The 15,521-nt window shown below is 36.6% G+C and overlaps 1 long non-coding RNA gene across 1 annotated transcript in view; it reads right to left on the reverse strand.

Annotated features, from left to right (window-relative positions):
- Positions 1 to 1,728: 1,728 nt before the first annotated feature.
- Positions 1,729 to 15,521, reverse strand: part of LOC141372492 (uncharacterized) — a 151,949-nt gene continuing 138,156 nt past the window's right edge. Inside the window, exons 3-4 of the long non-coding RNA XR_012377756.1 lie at positions 14,189 to 14,342; positions 1,729 to 2,394 (exon numbers count right to left, since the gene is read on the reverse strand). This is a non-coding gene — a long non-coding RNA (uncharacterized lncRNA). The remainder of the gene's footprint in view (positions 2,395 to 14,188; positions 14,343 to 15,521) is intronic.

Genomic DNA, 15,521 nt, shown 5'->3' on the forward strand with positions numbered 1-15,521 from the left:
GATCATGACCCGAGCTGAAGGCAGACGCTTAATGACTGAGCCACCCAGGCACCCCGAACTCAAAGAATTTTTAACCAAGATGATACTACTAATAAATGGTAATATACCAAGAGTAGAAATTAATTCTTTTGATAATTCAATATGTACATTTATATTATCCTAAATTTTTTACACTAAGCCAGCAGTTTAAAGAGCGTTTATGCTAGAAAATACTTTCTCTTTTTGGAATTTAAAGAAATAATAAAACATTGAAAGTTCAAAACATACAAAAAATATTTTTTTAGCAGAAAAATTATGTTCTATAAAATATAAGACTGTTATGTCCGCATGAGCTTAAAACATTCCTGATCTCAATCCAATATAAGGATACCTCAAGTTCCAGTATACAAATATTCTCAGAATTTCTAAATAAAGCAAAGTAAGAGTACATTTCTAGACTACAAAGATTGTTTTAGTCATTTGAAGTGAATCTGTAATGGAAGCTTTAACATCGATTTTATGTGTATTAGAGCTTATAAATATAAGGCCATAACAGATTTGTTGAAATCTAATTAAGATATATTACTATATGTAATTGGAAATTACATATGGAATTTTACTTATTTTTATATATATAACAATTTTCATTTTTTTATATTAAATGACTGTTTTACTAATGATTTTAACTAGAGTCAATATAGAAGAAAAAAGAAATTCCAACCAGTCTTAAAAACAAAGACTTCTTTTTCTATATTCTTCAGGTATAAGCTAGAAGGGATGAAAAGAGACAAATACAGGGCTAGGTGCTCAACAGCCAGTTAAATGATATTGATAATTTGTTTAATTGTTCTGAAAATATAAATAACATGTATTTCTATATTTTAAATATATTCAAGAGAATAAAATTAAATTCAGCATTAAAATCTATAATCTAATTTGATATCCATTTAAATGTATATACAAGGAAATAACATGGCATTTTTTACTCTAAAGTGACACAAATATTTAATTATCTTAAACAGGAGTCCTTTTCTCTGTTAAATGCCTTACTGCTCCATAGGCTGTATTTTAAATACAATAAAAGAAAAAAATATATATATTTTCTGAATTGTATATAGCATATTATTGCTGATTAGAGAAGTTTAATATGAAATATAAAGTGTTAAATTCTTTTTATAAAATTTAAGGACTAAAAGGCTAAATAAATTTTACATAACTAATGAATCATTGAACACTACATCAAAAACTAATGTTGTACTATACAGTGCTTAACTGAACATAAAAAAAAAAAAATTAATGGTTGGGGCACCTCAGTGGCGCAGTCGGTTGGTTAGGCATCCATCTCTTGGTTTCAGCTCAGGTTGTAATCTCAGGATCCTGAGATCAAGACCTATTTTATTCAGGCTCTGTGCTCAGCATGGAGTCAGCTTGACATTCTCTCTCCCTCTCCCTTTACCCCTCCCACCGATGCTCTTTCTCTCCCAAATGAATAAATCTTAAAAAAAAAAAAAAGAATTTCATGATTATGAATTAGGAAGCTAAATAACATAATTCAGTCACAGTAAATGATGCATTTAAACACATGCTCTCATAAGGAATACAACAGAGAAAAAGAGAAAATTCACTTATTTCCTAAGTATTCTAAATGACAGAAATATTTTGAATGAAACACTGAGTTTGATTAAACATTAAACTTTATTTGAAATTTTTTTAAACTATAAAAAAGTTACAAGAGTAGTACAACAAAATTCTGTATCTTCTACACAGACGCACAAATTTTTAATTTTTCTACTTTTGCATTATTTTCTTTCTGCTTTATAATGTTTTCACACATATGGGCATTCATATCTACAGATTTTTTTGTTCCTATGTGCAATGAAGTTATACATAAAAAAATACTATTAATTACTCAAGATGAAATGTAAAGTTTAACCCACAGCAATGCATAAAATAATCATAACAAAAAAGGATCTAGAACAAGAAGAAATAGAGAAGCCTTGATACTGTTTTTCATAGTGGCTGCACTAATTAACATTCTCACTAGCACTGAATGAAGGTTCCCTTTTCTCCACATCCTTGTCAACACTTGTTACTTCTTTGATAGTGACCATTAGGACAGGTGTGAGGTGTTATCTCATTGTGGTTTTATTTGGACTTCCCTGATAGTGATCTTTCTTATGTCTGCTGGACGTCTGTAGGCTTCTTTGAAAAAAAAATGTATGTTCAGGTCTTCTTCCCATTTATTAAGTGGATTGTTGTTTAGCTATATGAGTTCTTTACATATTTTGGATGTCAGTACCTTATCAGATACATTATTGCAAAGATCTTCTCTCATAGAGTAGGTTGCCTTTTTATATTGATGGTTTCTTTTGCTGTGCAAAAGCTTTTGCTTACTTTTGCTTTTGTTGTCCTTGCCTGAGGAGACATAACAATATATATGTTAATATATCTTATATAAGATTGATGTCAAACAAGTTACTGCCTATATTTTCATCTAGTTTTATGGTTTCAGGTTTTACATTTAGGGTCTTTAACCCATCTTGAGTTCATTTTTGTACATGGTGTAATAAAGTGGTCCAGTTTTTCCAACACCATTTATTGAAGAGACTGTCCTTTTCCCATTGGATGTTCTTGCCTCCTTTGTTGTAGATTAACCATATAAGTATGGATTTGTATCTGGGCTATCTGTTCCATTGATCTATGTGTCTTTTTCTGTGCCAGTGTCATAGTGTTATGGTAACTGTAGCCTTGTATAGTTTGAAATCAGGGAGCATGATGCCTCCAGCTTTTTCTTTCTCAAGATTATTTTAGGGGGTACCTGAGTAGTACAGTTGGATGGGTACCCAACTCTTGGTTTCAGCTCAGGTCATGATCTCAGGGTTGTGAGATTGAGCCCCACCTCAGGCTCCATGCTCAGTGCAGTCTACTTGAGACACTCCCTTTATGCCCCCCACCCCTGCTCTCTCTCAAATAAATACATAAAAATCTTTAAATATTGCTTTGCTAATTCAAGATCTTTGTGGTTCCATACATATTTTAATTTTATTTAAATTCTATGAAAAATTCTATTGGTATTTTGGTAACTATTGCATTGAATCTATAAATTGCATTGGGTAGTATGGACATTTTAGCAATATTTTTCCAATTCAGGTGCATGATATATTTTTCCATTTGTTTCACCTTCAATTTCTTAATGTCTCAGTTTTCAGAGTATAGGTATTTCATCTTTTTGGTTAAATTTATTCCTAGGTAATGGATAAAGAAGATGTGGGCTGTATACACACACACACACACACACACACACACACACACACACTACTCAGCCATCAAAAAATGAAATCTTGCCATCTGCAACAACATGGATGGGATTAGAGGGTATTATGCTAATGAATAAGTCAATCAAAGAAAGGCAATTATCATAATGTCACTCATATGTGGAATTTAAGAAACAAAACAGCGGATCATAGGGGAAGAGAGGAAAAAATAAAACAAGATGAAACCAGAGAGGGAGACAAACCATAAGAGACTCTTAATCAAAGGAAACAAACTGAGAGATGCTGGAGGGGATGGGGCAACTGGGTGATAGACATTAAGGAGGACATGTGATGTAATGAGCACTGGGTATTATATAAGATTGATGAATCATTGACCTCTACCTCTGAAACCAATAGTACATTTAATATTTAATATTGAATTTAATATTGAATTTAAATTAAAATTAAAAAATAAATTTAAAAATTTATTCCTAGTCTTATTTTTTAATGCAATGGTAAATGGAGTTGTTTTGTTTTCTTAATTTCTCTTACTGATAGTTTGTTACTATGCAGAAATGCAAGAGAGATCTGTATGTTGATCTTGTATCCTGTAACTTACTGAATTTTTTATTCTAATAGTTTTTGGTGGAGTCTTTAGTGCTTTCTATATATAGTATCATGTCATAGTGACAGTTTTACTTTTTCCTTTCCAATTTGGATGTCTTTTATTTTTCTTGCTCTGGTTAGGGCTCCTAATACTATGTTAAATAAAAGTGGTGAGAGTAGGAATCTTTTTTGTATTCCTAAAATTAGAGGAAATGGTTTCAGTTTTTCACCATTGTTAGCTGTGGGTTTGTCATATATGGCCTTTATTATGAAGTATGTTCCCTGTATAATGAATTTGTTGTGAGATTTTATCATAAGTGAATGTTGAATTTCACCAAATGCTTTTTCTGCATATATTAAGATATGATTTTTATTCATGTACTGAACTGAAAAGTCAATAACTGAAACAAAACAGGAAAATATCTAAATACATGAAAGTAGAGAACACACTTCTAAATAACCCATGTGTCAAACAGAACATCTCAAAAATTAAAAATACAAAACTGAATGAAAATTAAAAACATATCAAATATATCACATATAGCTAAAGAAGAAAAAGTCTGCTATTACACTGGAAAAGAAGGAGGTTCTCAAATACAAATCTGAGTTCCTCACCAGGAATCTGGGAAAAGAGAAAAAAAAAAAAGCAGGAGGGAAATAATCATTAAAATAACAGAGCATAAGTCATTGAAATTAAAAATAAAGATATGTAAAACTCTTCAAAAAAATCAAAGCTGATAAACAATTAGCAAGACTGTCAAAAATAGTTAAAAGACACAAATCTCCAATTTCAGTTATAAAAGAACAAGCATCACTATAGGGATCCTGCAGCTACTAAAATGACATAAAGGAATACTATGAACCTTACTTTAAAAATAGACAACTTAGAAAATGGAATAATTTCTCAAGAAACCCAAAATATGTGACTCAACTAAGGTGAAATACAAAAATTTGAAGGGTCCTGTATCCAAAGTAATTAATAGCCATTTTATACAATCTCTTCCAAATACTGAAGATGAAGGGATGCCTGCTGATCCTTTTTATGACATTCCTTAATACCAAAACCATGCAAACATATCACTAACAAACAAACAAACAAACCCTAAACACAGAATAATAAGATCTGGGAACTGAACTTCTGGGCATTTATTCCAGAAAAACAAAAATGGTATATATTCAAACAGACATTTATAGCAGCTTCATTAGTAATACCCATAACCGCCAAACAAGTCAGATTCCATTTACTAGGTAAATGGTTAAAGGACATTAAGAGGGATGCTTATGGTGATGGAATATTCAGTACCTTGACTGTATCAAAGTCAACATTCTCTTTGTAATATTGTTTTGCAATACGTGACTATTAGGAGAAAGTGGGTAAAAGATAAATGTGATATCAGTATTTCTTACAACTCTATGTTTATATACAATTATTTCAAAATGCAATTTTATTTACAAGTTAAATAAAACCCAAAGTTCACTTCTTCAGCCACAGTATTTATATTTCAAATGCTCCATAGCCACATTTGGCTAGTAGCTACCATATTGAACAGTGTAGAATGTTTCTGTCACAAAAAGTTTTACTAGAAGGCACTAGTTACACTTTTGAATAGAAATATTTATAAAAACTTTATTTAACCTATACTCTAGTTAATGGAAGTTTCTAGTTAACTGAAATATCATGCTACTTAAAATTCTTAACACCATAAATCCTCTTCATTTTAATCTAGAACATATGCCTTCTGAACTCACAAGATTTTTCTGTTGTATTGACCTTATTGTTCAACTTTTGCTTTACCAGGGATATATTTTCAATCAATTAAGCAATTGGACAGCACATTTTCCAAAACAAAATACTAATACTAATTATTAAATAAGCAATTATGGTTGAACTTTATAAATAATGGATAGCTATTATCCATGTTATTTACATTGATAAATATAAAAGTGTTCTCAAATTTTATGTAATTTTATAATTTATGTGCCTAAGTTAACTAAAACAATATAATTTCATATAAAATGTAAAAGCTTTAAATTTCAAAGACATCAAGGGGGAACATCTAAAATAATTGAATAAATCAAAGTACAATGTTTTCTCCAACTAAACACAGAAATAGTACTTACTACACATTTGAAAGAACACTAAAAAAATGAAGACCTTAGAGTTATTTTCAAATTTTAAAAATATAAATTGTAGTTAATTGTAGGTTAGCTTCACATTGCTTCATACCCCAGTTAACTTAGCTTGAATCTAGCCTGAATAGTCTTCACCCTTAGTTGATTACATTTTGATAGTTCATAGTAAAACACTAAAGATTTCAGGGACTTTCTTTTAAAGATTTTATTTTTAAGTACTCTCTATACCCAGTGTAGGGCTCAAACCCATGACTCTGAGATTTAGAGTCACATGCTCTATTGACTGAGCCAGTTAGTAGCCACAGGGCTTTTTTTTTTTTTTTTTTTAATATCTTAAAATTCCTAGTTTGTCCATGGACATTAACTTTTGATTTGAAACTGCATTTCCGCCTTTAGGTACATATCATCAGTCATATAGCCAGTAAAGTCAATTTCCTGCTTCTCTTCCTTTTACTTTTGCTTATGGGCATGCGTTGCCAAGGAGATGAGTATTAACACTAAAATGAAGAGGAAATATGCTGTGGGGTTTAGATTCACCACAATGGGCGGAGCAAGATGGCAGAGGAGTAGGAGACCTAGATTTCGTCTGGTCTCAGGAATTCAGCTGAATAGGGATCAAACCATTCTGAACACCTATGAACACAACAGGAGATCGAAGAGGAGAGTAGCAACAACTCTCAGAACAGAGAAGCGACCACTTACTGGAAGGTAGGACGTGCAGAGAAGTGAATCCAAGGCGATATTCGGGAGGATAGATGGCGGGGGAGGGGCCTCCGCCGGCGGCTTCTGGCAAGTGATAGAGCCGCGGAGCACAAAATCAGAACTTTCAGAAGTTGGCTCGGCTGAGGGACGTCGCTGCAGTGGCTAAGCAGGGGGTTGAATCCTCCCGGGACAGTGTGGTCTCATGACCCTTGGGGTAACAGAAAGACTGGGGGTGCCTGAGTGCGGCAGAGCTCCCAGGTATCAGAGCAGGGAAGCCGGCTGCAGAGACGGAGCCGAGGCGCGGGCTCTCAGCTTGGGGTTGCCATAAACTGTGATCCGTGGCCCAGTCGGGCCACTGCTCCTCCAGCAGGGACCCAACAAGCGGCAGAGCTGGGGAGACTCCCCTTCCTTCCCGGGGAGGAGCGGCACGGGAACGCACCACAGGGATCTGCTGGGTTTGGAGACTCCACACGGGGTCGGGTGCCAGAGATAGAAACACTCGGTCACAGGCCGGGTGAGCACGGAGTGCGGCTGGAGACCAGGGAGACGGGAGGGACTGCTTTTCTCTGGGGGCACACTGAGGAGCGGGGCCCCGAGTTCTCAGCTCCTCCGGGTGGAGATTGGGAGGCCACAATTTTTACCCTGGTCCTCCAAAGCTGTACCAAGAGCTTGCAGGGAACAAAAGCTCCTGAGAGCAAACCGGAGCAGCTTCCTTAGCCCGGACCGACAAGGGCGGGGCAATTCAGACTCCTCAAAGACATTGGGAAACCACAGCAACAGGCCCCTCCCCCAGAAGATCAGCATGAACAGCCAGCCAGCCAAGACCAAGTTTACCAATCAAGGTGAACGGGAGAACTCCAGCGCTAGGGGAATACTGCACATAGAATTCATGGCTTTTTTTTACCATGATTCATTAGTTCATCAAAGTTATTTTTTGTTAACTGTTTTTTTTTATTTTTCTTTTTCCCTTTTTCAACCAACATCTTATCAATCCCTTTTTTTAAAAAAAACATTTTTTTATTTTTCATTTTTAGAGTCATATTTTATCCCTTCATAGTAGTTACCCTTATTTTTGGCATATATATATAAGTTGTTCTCTCTTTGAAATTTTGAGATACAGTTTCCTCTAACAGATCAAAATATACCCTAAATCACTAGTGTATGGCTTTGTTCTAGAATCCTGCCTGATCACATTCTCTCCCTTTTTCCTTTTTTTTTTCTTAAATCTTCTTCTTTATTTTTTCAAACAACTTCATATCTTATCAAGTCCTTTTATAAAATCTTTTATAATTTTCATATTTACAGTCATCTTCCATCCCTTCATGGAATCAACCCTTATTTTGTACATATATGTCTTTCTTCCTTTAAAATTTTAGGAGGCACTTTTTTCTAACAGACCAAAATACGCCCAAAATCTAGTGTGTGGCACTGATCTATGCACTAGCCTGATCATATTTGATCATATTCTGCTTTTTTTGTATTGTTCTGTTTTTGTTTTTATCTTTTTCTTTTTGTTTTTTTTCCTCTTTCTTTTTTCTTTCTTTCCCTTTCTTGTCCCCTGGTTTCAGGTCTTTTCTGATTTGTATACAGTATATTTGCTGGGGACGTTGTAAGCCTGTTAGCATTTTGTTCTCTCATTCATCTATTCTCCTCTGGACAAAGTGACAAGATGAAAAAAATCACCTCAGCAAAAAGAACAAGGGGTAGTACCGTCAGCCAGGGACCTACTCAATACGGACATTAGTACGATGTCGGACCTAGAGTTCAGAATCATGACGTTAAAGATACTAGCTGGGCTTGAAAAAAGTGTGGAAGTTATTAGAGAAATGCTTTCTGGAGAAATAAAAGAACTAAAATCTAACCAAGTCGAAATCGAAAAGGCTATTGATGAGGTGCAATAAAAAATGGGGGCACTAACTGCTAGGATAAATGAGGCAGAAGAGAGAATCAGCAATATAGAAGACCAAATGATGGAAAATAAAGAGGCTGAGAAAAAGAAGGAGAAACAACTTCAGGATCACGAGGGCAGAATTCGAGAGATAAGTGATACGATAAGACGAAAGAACATTGGAATAATTGGGATCCCAGAATAAGAAGAGAGAGAGGGGGGGGCAGAAGGTATATTGTAGCAAATAATAGCAGAGAACTTCCCTAATGTGAGGAAGGAAACAGTCATCAAAATCCAGGAGGCACAGAGAACCCCTCTCAAAATCAATAATAATAGGTCAACACCCTGACATCTAATAGTAAAACTTACGAGTCTCAGAGACAAAGAGAAAATCCTGAAAGCAGCTCAGGAGAAGAGATATGTAACCTACAATGGTAGAAACATTAGATTGGCAACAGACCTATCCACAGAGACCTGGCAGGCCAGAAAGGACTGGCAAAATATCTTCAGAGCACTAAACGAGAAAAATATGCAGCCAAGAATACTATATCCAGCTAGGCTCTCATGGAAAATGGAAGGAGAGATAAAAAGCTTCCAAGACAAACAAAAACTAAAGGAATTTGTAAACACAAAACCAGCCCTCCAAGAAATATTGAAAGGGGTCCTCTAAGCAAAGAGAGAGCCTAAAACCAGCAAAGATCAGAAAGGAACACAGACAACATACAGTAACAGTCACCTTACAGGCAATACAATGGCACTAAATTCATACCTTTCAATAGTTACCCTGAATGTAAATGGGCTAAATGCCCCAATCAAAAGACATAGGCTATCAGATTGGATTAAAAAACAAAACCCATCAATATGCTGTCTGCAAGAGACTCATTTTAGACCCAAAGACACCCCCAGATTGAAAGCGAGGGGTGGGAAACCATTTACCATGCTAAAGGACACCAAAAGAAAGCTGGGGTGGCAATCTTTATATCAGACAAACTGGATTTTAAAACAAAGACTAATAAAAGATGAGGAAGGACACTATATCCTACTTAAAGGGTCTATCCAACAAGAAGATCTAACAATTGTAAATATTTATGCCCCTAACATGGGAGCAGCCAATTATATAAGGCAATTAATAACAAAAGCGAAGAAACACATTGACAACAATACAATAATAGTGGGGGACTTTAACATCCCCCTGACTGAAATGGACAGAACATCTAAGCAAAAGATCAACAAGGAAATAAAGACTTTAAATGACACACTGGACCAAATGGACTTCACAGACATATTCAGAACATTCCATCCCAAAGCAACGGAATACACATTCTTCTCTAGTGCCCATGGAACATTCTCCAGAATTGATCACATCCTAGGTCACAAATCAGGTCTCAACCGGTACCAAAAGATTGGGATCATTCCCTGCATCTTTTCAGACCACAATGCTTTGAAACTAGAACTCAATCACAAGAGGAAAGTCGGAAAGAACTCAAATACATGGAGGCTAAAGAGCATCCTACTAAAGAATGAATGGGTTAACCAGGAAATTAAAGAAGAATTAAAAAAATTCATGGAAACCAATGAAAATGAAAACACAACTGTTCAAAATCTTTGGGATACAGCAAAGGCAGTCCTGAGAGGAAAGTAAATAGCAATACAAGCCTTTCTCAAGAAACAAGAAAGGTCTCAAATACACAACCTAACTCTACACCTAAAGGAGCAGGAGAAAGAACAGCAAATAAAGCCTAAACCCAGCAGGAGAAGAGAAATAATAAAGATCAGAGCAGAAATCAATGAAATAAAAACCAAAAGAAGAGTAGAACAGATCAATGAAACTAGGTGCTGGTTCTTTGAAAGAATTAACAAGATTGATAAAACCCTGGCCAGACTGATCCAAAAGAAAAGAGAAATGACCCAAATCAACAAAATCATGAATGAAAGAGGAGAGATCACCACCAACACCAAAGAAATACAAACAATTCTAAGAACATATTATGAGCAACTCTATGCCAGCAAATTAGATAACCTGGAAGAAATGGGTGCATTCCTAGAGATGTATCAACTATCAAAATTGAACCCAGAAGAAATAGAAAACCTGAACAGACCTATAACCGCTAAGGAAATTGAAGCAGTCATCAAAAATCTCCCAACAAACAAAAGCCCAGGGCCAGATGGCTTCCCAGGGGAATTCCATCAGACATTTAAAGAAGAATTAATACCTATTCTCCTGAAACTGTTCCAAAAAATAGAAATGGAAGGAAAACTTCCGAACTCATTTTATGAGGCCAGCATTACCTTGATCCCAAAACCAGACAAAGACCCCATCAAAAAGGAGAATTACAGACCAATCCTTGATGAACATGGATGCAAAAATTCTCACCAAAATTCTAGCCAATAGGATCCAACAGTACATTAAAAGGATTATTCACCACGACCAAGTGGGATTTATCCCTGGGCTGCAAGGCTGGTTCATCATCCGCAAATCAATCAACTTGATACGATATATTAACAAAAGAAAGAACAAGAATCATATAATCCTCTTAATAGATGCAGAAAAAGCATTTGACAAAGTACAGCATCCTTTCTTGATCAAAACTCTTCAGAGTATAGGGATAGAGGGTACATACCTCAATATCATAAAAGCCATCTATGAAAAACCTACAGCGAATATCATTCTCAATGGGGAAAGGCTGAGAGCTTTTCCCCTAAGGTCAGGAATGCGGCAGGGATGTCCACTCTCACCACTGCTATTCAACATAGTATTAGAAGTCATAGCCACAGCAATCAGACAGCAAAAAGAAATCAAAGGCATCCAAATCGGCAAAGATGAAGTCAAACTCTCACTCTTTGCAGATGATATGATACTGTATGTGGAAAACCCAAAAGACTCCACCCCAAAACTGCTAGAACTCATACAGGAATTCAGTCAAGTAGCAGGATATAAAATCAATGCACAGAAATCAGTGGCATTCCTATACACCAACAACAAGACAGAAGACAGACAAATCAAGGAGTCGATCCCATTTACAACTGCACCCAAAACCATAAGATACCTAGGAATAAATCTAACCAAAGAGGCAAAGGATCTGTACTCAGAAAACTATAAAATACTCATGAAAGAAATTGAAGAAGATATAAAGAAATGGAAAAAATATGCCATGCTCATGGATTGGAAGAACAAACATTGTGAAGATGTCAATGCTACCTAGAGCAATCTACACATTCAATGCAATCCCCATCAAAATACCATCCACTTTTTTCAAAGAAATGGAACAAATAATCCTAAAATTTGTATGGAACCAGAAGAGACCCCGAATAGCCAGAGGAATATTGAAAAAGAAAGCAAAGCTGGCAGCATCACAATTCCGGACTTCCAGCTCTATTACAAAGCTGTCATCATCAAGACAGTATGGTAGTGGCACAAAAACAGACACATAAATTAATCAAACAGAATTGAGAGCCCAGAAATGGACCCTCAACTCTATGGTCAACTTATCTTTGACAAAGCAGGAAAGAATGTCCAATGGAAAAAAGACAGTCTCTTCAACAAACGGTGATGGGAAAATTGGACAGCCACATGCAGAAGAATGAAACTGGACCATTTCCTTACACCACACACAAAAATAGACTCCAAATGGTTGAAAGACCTAAACATGAGACAGGAGTCCTTCAAAATCCTAAAGGAGAACACAGGTAGCAACCTCTTCGACCTCAGCCACAGCAACTTCTTCCTAGAAACATCGCCAAAGGCATGGGAAGCCAGGGCAAAAATGAACTATTGGGATTTCATCAAGATAAAAAGCTTTTGCACAGCAAAAGAAACAGTCCACAAAACCAAAAGACAACCGACAGAATGGGAGAAAATATTTGCAAACGACATATCAGATAAAGGGCTAGTATCCAAAATCTATAAAAACTTATCAAACTCAACACCCAAAGAACAAATAATCCAATCAAGAAATGGGCAGAAGACATGAACAGACATTTTTCCAAAGAAGACATCCAAATGGCCAACAGGCACATGAAAAAGTGCTCAACATCGCTCGGCATCAGGGAAATCCAAATCAAAGCCTCAATGAGATACCACCTCACACCCGTCAGAATGGCTAAAATTAACAAGCCAGGGAACGACAGATGTTGGCAGGGATGTGGAGAAAGTGGAACCCTCCTATACTGTTGGTGGGAATGCAAGCTGGTGCAAACACTCTGGAAAACAGTATGGAGGTTCCTCAAACAGTTGAAATTAGAGCTACCATTCGATCCAGCAATTGCACTACTGGGTATTTACCCCAAAAATACAAACGTAGGGACCTGAAGGGGTACGTGCACCCCAATGTTTATAGCAGCAATGTCCACAATAGCCAAACTGTGGAAAGAGCCAAGATGTCCATCGACAGATGAATGGATAAAGAAGAGGTGGTATATATACACAATGGAATATTATGCAGCCATCAAAAGGAATGAGATCTTGCCATTTGCAACGACGTGGATGGAACTGGAGGGTGTTATGCTTAGTGAAATAAGTCAATCAGAGAAAGACATGTATCATATGACCTCACTGATATGAGGAATTCTTAATCTCAGGAAACATACTGAGTGTTACTGGAGTGGTTGTGGGTGGGAGGGCTGGGGTGGCTGGGTGATAGACATTGGGGAGGGTATGTGCTACGGTGAGCGCTGTGAATTGTGCAAGACTGTTGAATCACAGATCTGTACTTCTGAAACAAATAACGCAACATATTTTAAGAAAAAAGAAAAAGAAGAAGATAGCAGGAGAGGAAGAATGAAGGGGAGTAAGTCAGAGGGGGAGACAAACCATGAGAGATGATGGACTCTAAGAAACAAACTGAGGGTTCTAGAGGGGAGGAGGGTAGGGGGATGGGTTAGCCTGGTGAGGGGTATTAAAGAGGGCACATTCTTCATGGAGCACTGTGTGTTATGAACAAACAATGAATCATGGAACACTACATCAAAAACTAATGATGTGATATATGGTGATTAACATAACAATAAAAAATTAAAAAAAAATAGATTCACCACAATGTTAGAACTGCCTCGAGGCAATATTAAAAAAAAAAAGAAAAGCTTACTTTTATAAAAACAGTGTAAAATATATAACGTCTAAAAATTGTAGCCAGTTTTATGGAAAAATATTAAATTCTAAAGTCTGATTATAAAATGTCCAGCATTCTCATGTTGCATTTGAGATACCATTAAGTTACACATTGGCTATACTTACCCTAGAACTAGAAAAAATCACAGAAGCTGATTGAGATTGCAGAGTAGGAGGATCTTGAAATTACCTCCTCCCCTAGACACACCAAGGCTACAACTACTTTCAGAGCAACTGTCTCTGAGAACTAAATGAAGACTAGCAGAACAGTTTTTCCCACTAAAGTTATAAAGAAGGTATAAAGTTATGAAGAAAAAGCCATATAGGAAGGATTAGGAAAGGAAGAGATATGGTCTGGTTAGGACCCATAATATGGCCCTGTGTCCCACAAGCAGAGGGTTATCACTGGCAGAGGTGGAGGGGGAAATAAAGTGTCTTCCAAACTGAGAAGACACTGAGACTAAGAAATGAAGCAAGCCACTTAATACCATTTACACAGTTTTTTTTAGGGTAACTTACTGACAGAGAGCATCAGAAGGATGATGATCCAGGGTGATGGACAGCCATTTTCCAAAACTCTGGACCTTAATCCACATATTTTATAAAGGGGATGTGCAGAGGTCATTGTGGTGAAAACAAAGGATATAACATTTATGGAATCTCACAGTTCCATCTGTGTGTCAGCGGGGAAGGAAGAGAAGAAATTATGTTATCTCTACCAGTTATTTTAACAACTTTAGAGAAGATCACAATGAGCCTTCTCACATTCTGGTCAGGGCATATATTAACCTTCGATGGGCCCAAAACTCATATCTCCAAGGGAGGTCATTGCATGGACATGAACAAGATGGAGGTACAAATATGTAGTCAGTACTGTCAATATTTCTACAATCTCATAACATCCGGCTTTGAAAATGAGCAGGGATTAAATCCAGGAAAGCTGGGGGGCTACAAGGACTGAGATTAGTCTCCATCTTCCTTGCTAGCACCATACCACATCCTAGCATTCCCCTGCAGACCCAAGCTGCCCACCCTAGACGGCACCCCTCTAAAGCAGTTCCTGCCACATCTCATCCACTAGGCAGATCTGGACAGAAACAGTGCACAGGTAAATAGTCCTGCCTGGGCCTCATGGTCAGCCACAACAGGGGTAACCTTACCCACTAACATGCCCATAGCTAGGCCTCTCAGACTTCTAAACTGGTGGCCAACTCCACTTACCAGTACACCAGCGGCAGTTGTGGCAAGGAATCTCAGCCAGCAAACAAGGGTTTAGCTCTACCTACCAGTGTGCCCACAGCAGTCATGGTGCAGCCATAATAGGGAGATTCATGAAACACACAGTAGGGGACACCCCTGGAGCACCTGGTTCTGATAACCAGGGTTATTGTATTTCTGGGCCCCACAGGATATTTCTACATAAAACTACTCTCTAAAGACAGGAGATGTAGCTAATCACCTTAATATATAAGAATAAACACAGAGAACCAAGTAAAATGAGGAGCCAGGAATATTTTGTAAATGAAAGAAAAAAAACTAAAAAATAAAACAAAAATACAATGTAATGGTGATAAAGATGCTCACCAAACTCCAAAGACAAGATACCGTGAGAACTTCAATAAAGAAATAGAAAATCTGAAAAAGAACCAATCAGAAATAAATAATACAATAAAGGAAATGAAAAATACACTAGAGAGAATCAATAACAGAATAGGTGATAAAGAAGAATAAATTAGCAATCTGGGAGAGAGGGAGTGGAAATCATCCAAGCTGAACAGCAAAGATAAAAAAGAATCAAAAGTAAGGGTGGTTTAAGTGATCTCTGGAACACATTCTCATTATCTGGATCTCA

This window comes from Callorhinus ursinus, unplaced genomic scaffold (genome assembly GCF_003265705.2).
Source record: "Callorhinus ursinus isolate GAN/ISIS: 27379988/994484 unplaced genomic scaffold, GSC_fseal_2.0 scaffold4, whole genome shotgun sequence".
Lineage (NCBI taxonomy): Eukaryota > Metazoa > Chordata > Mammalia > Carnivora > Otariidae > Callorhinus > Callorhinus ursinus.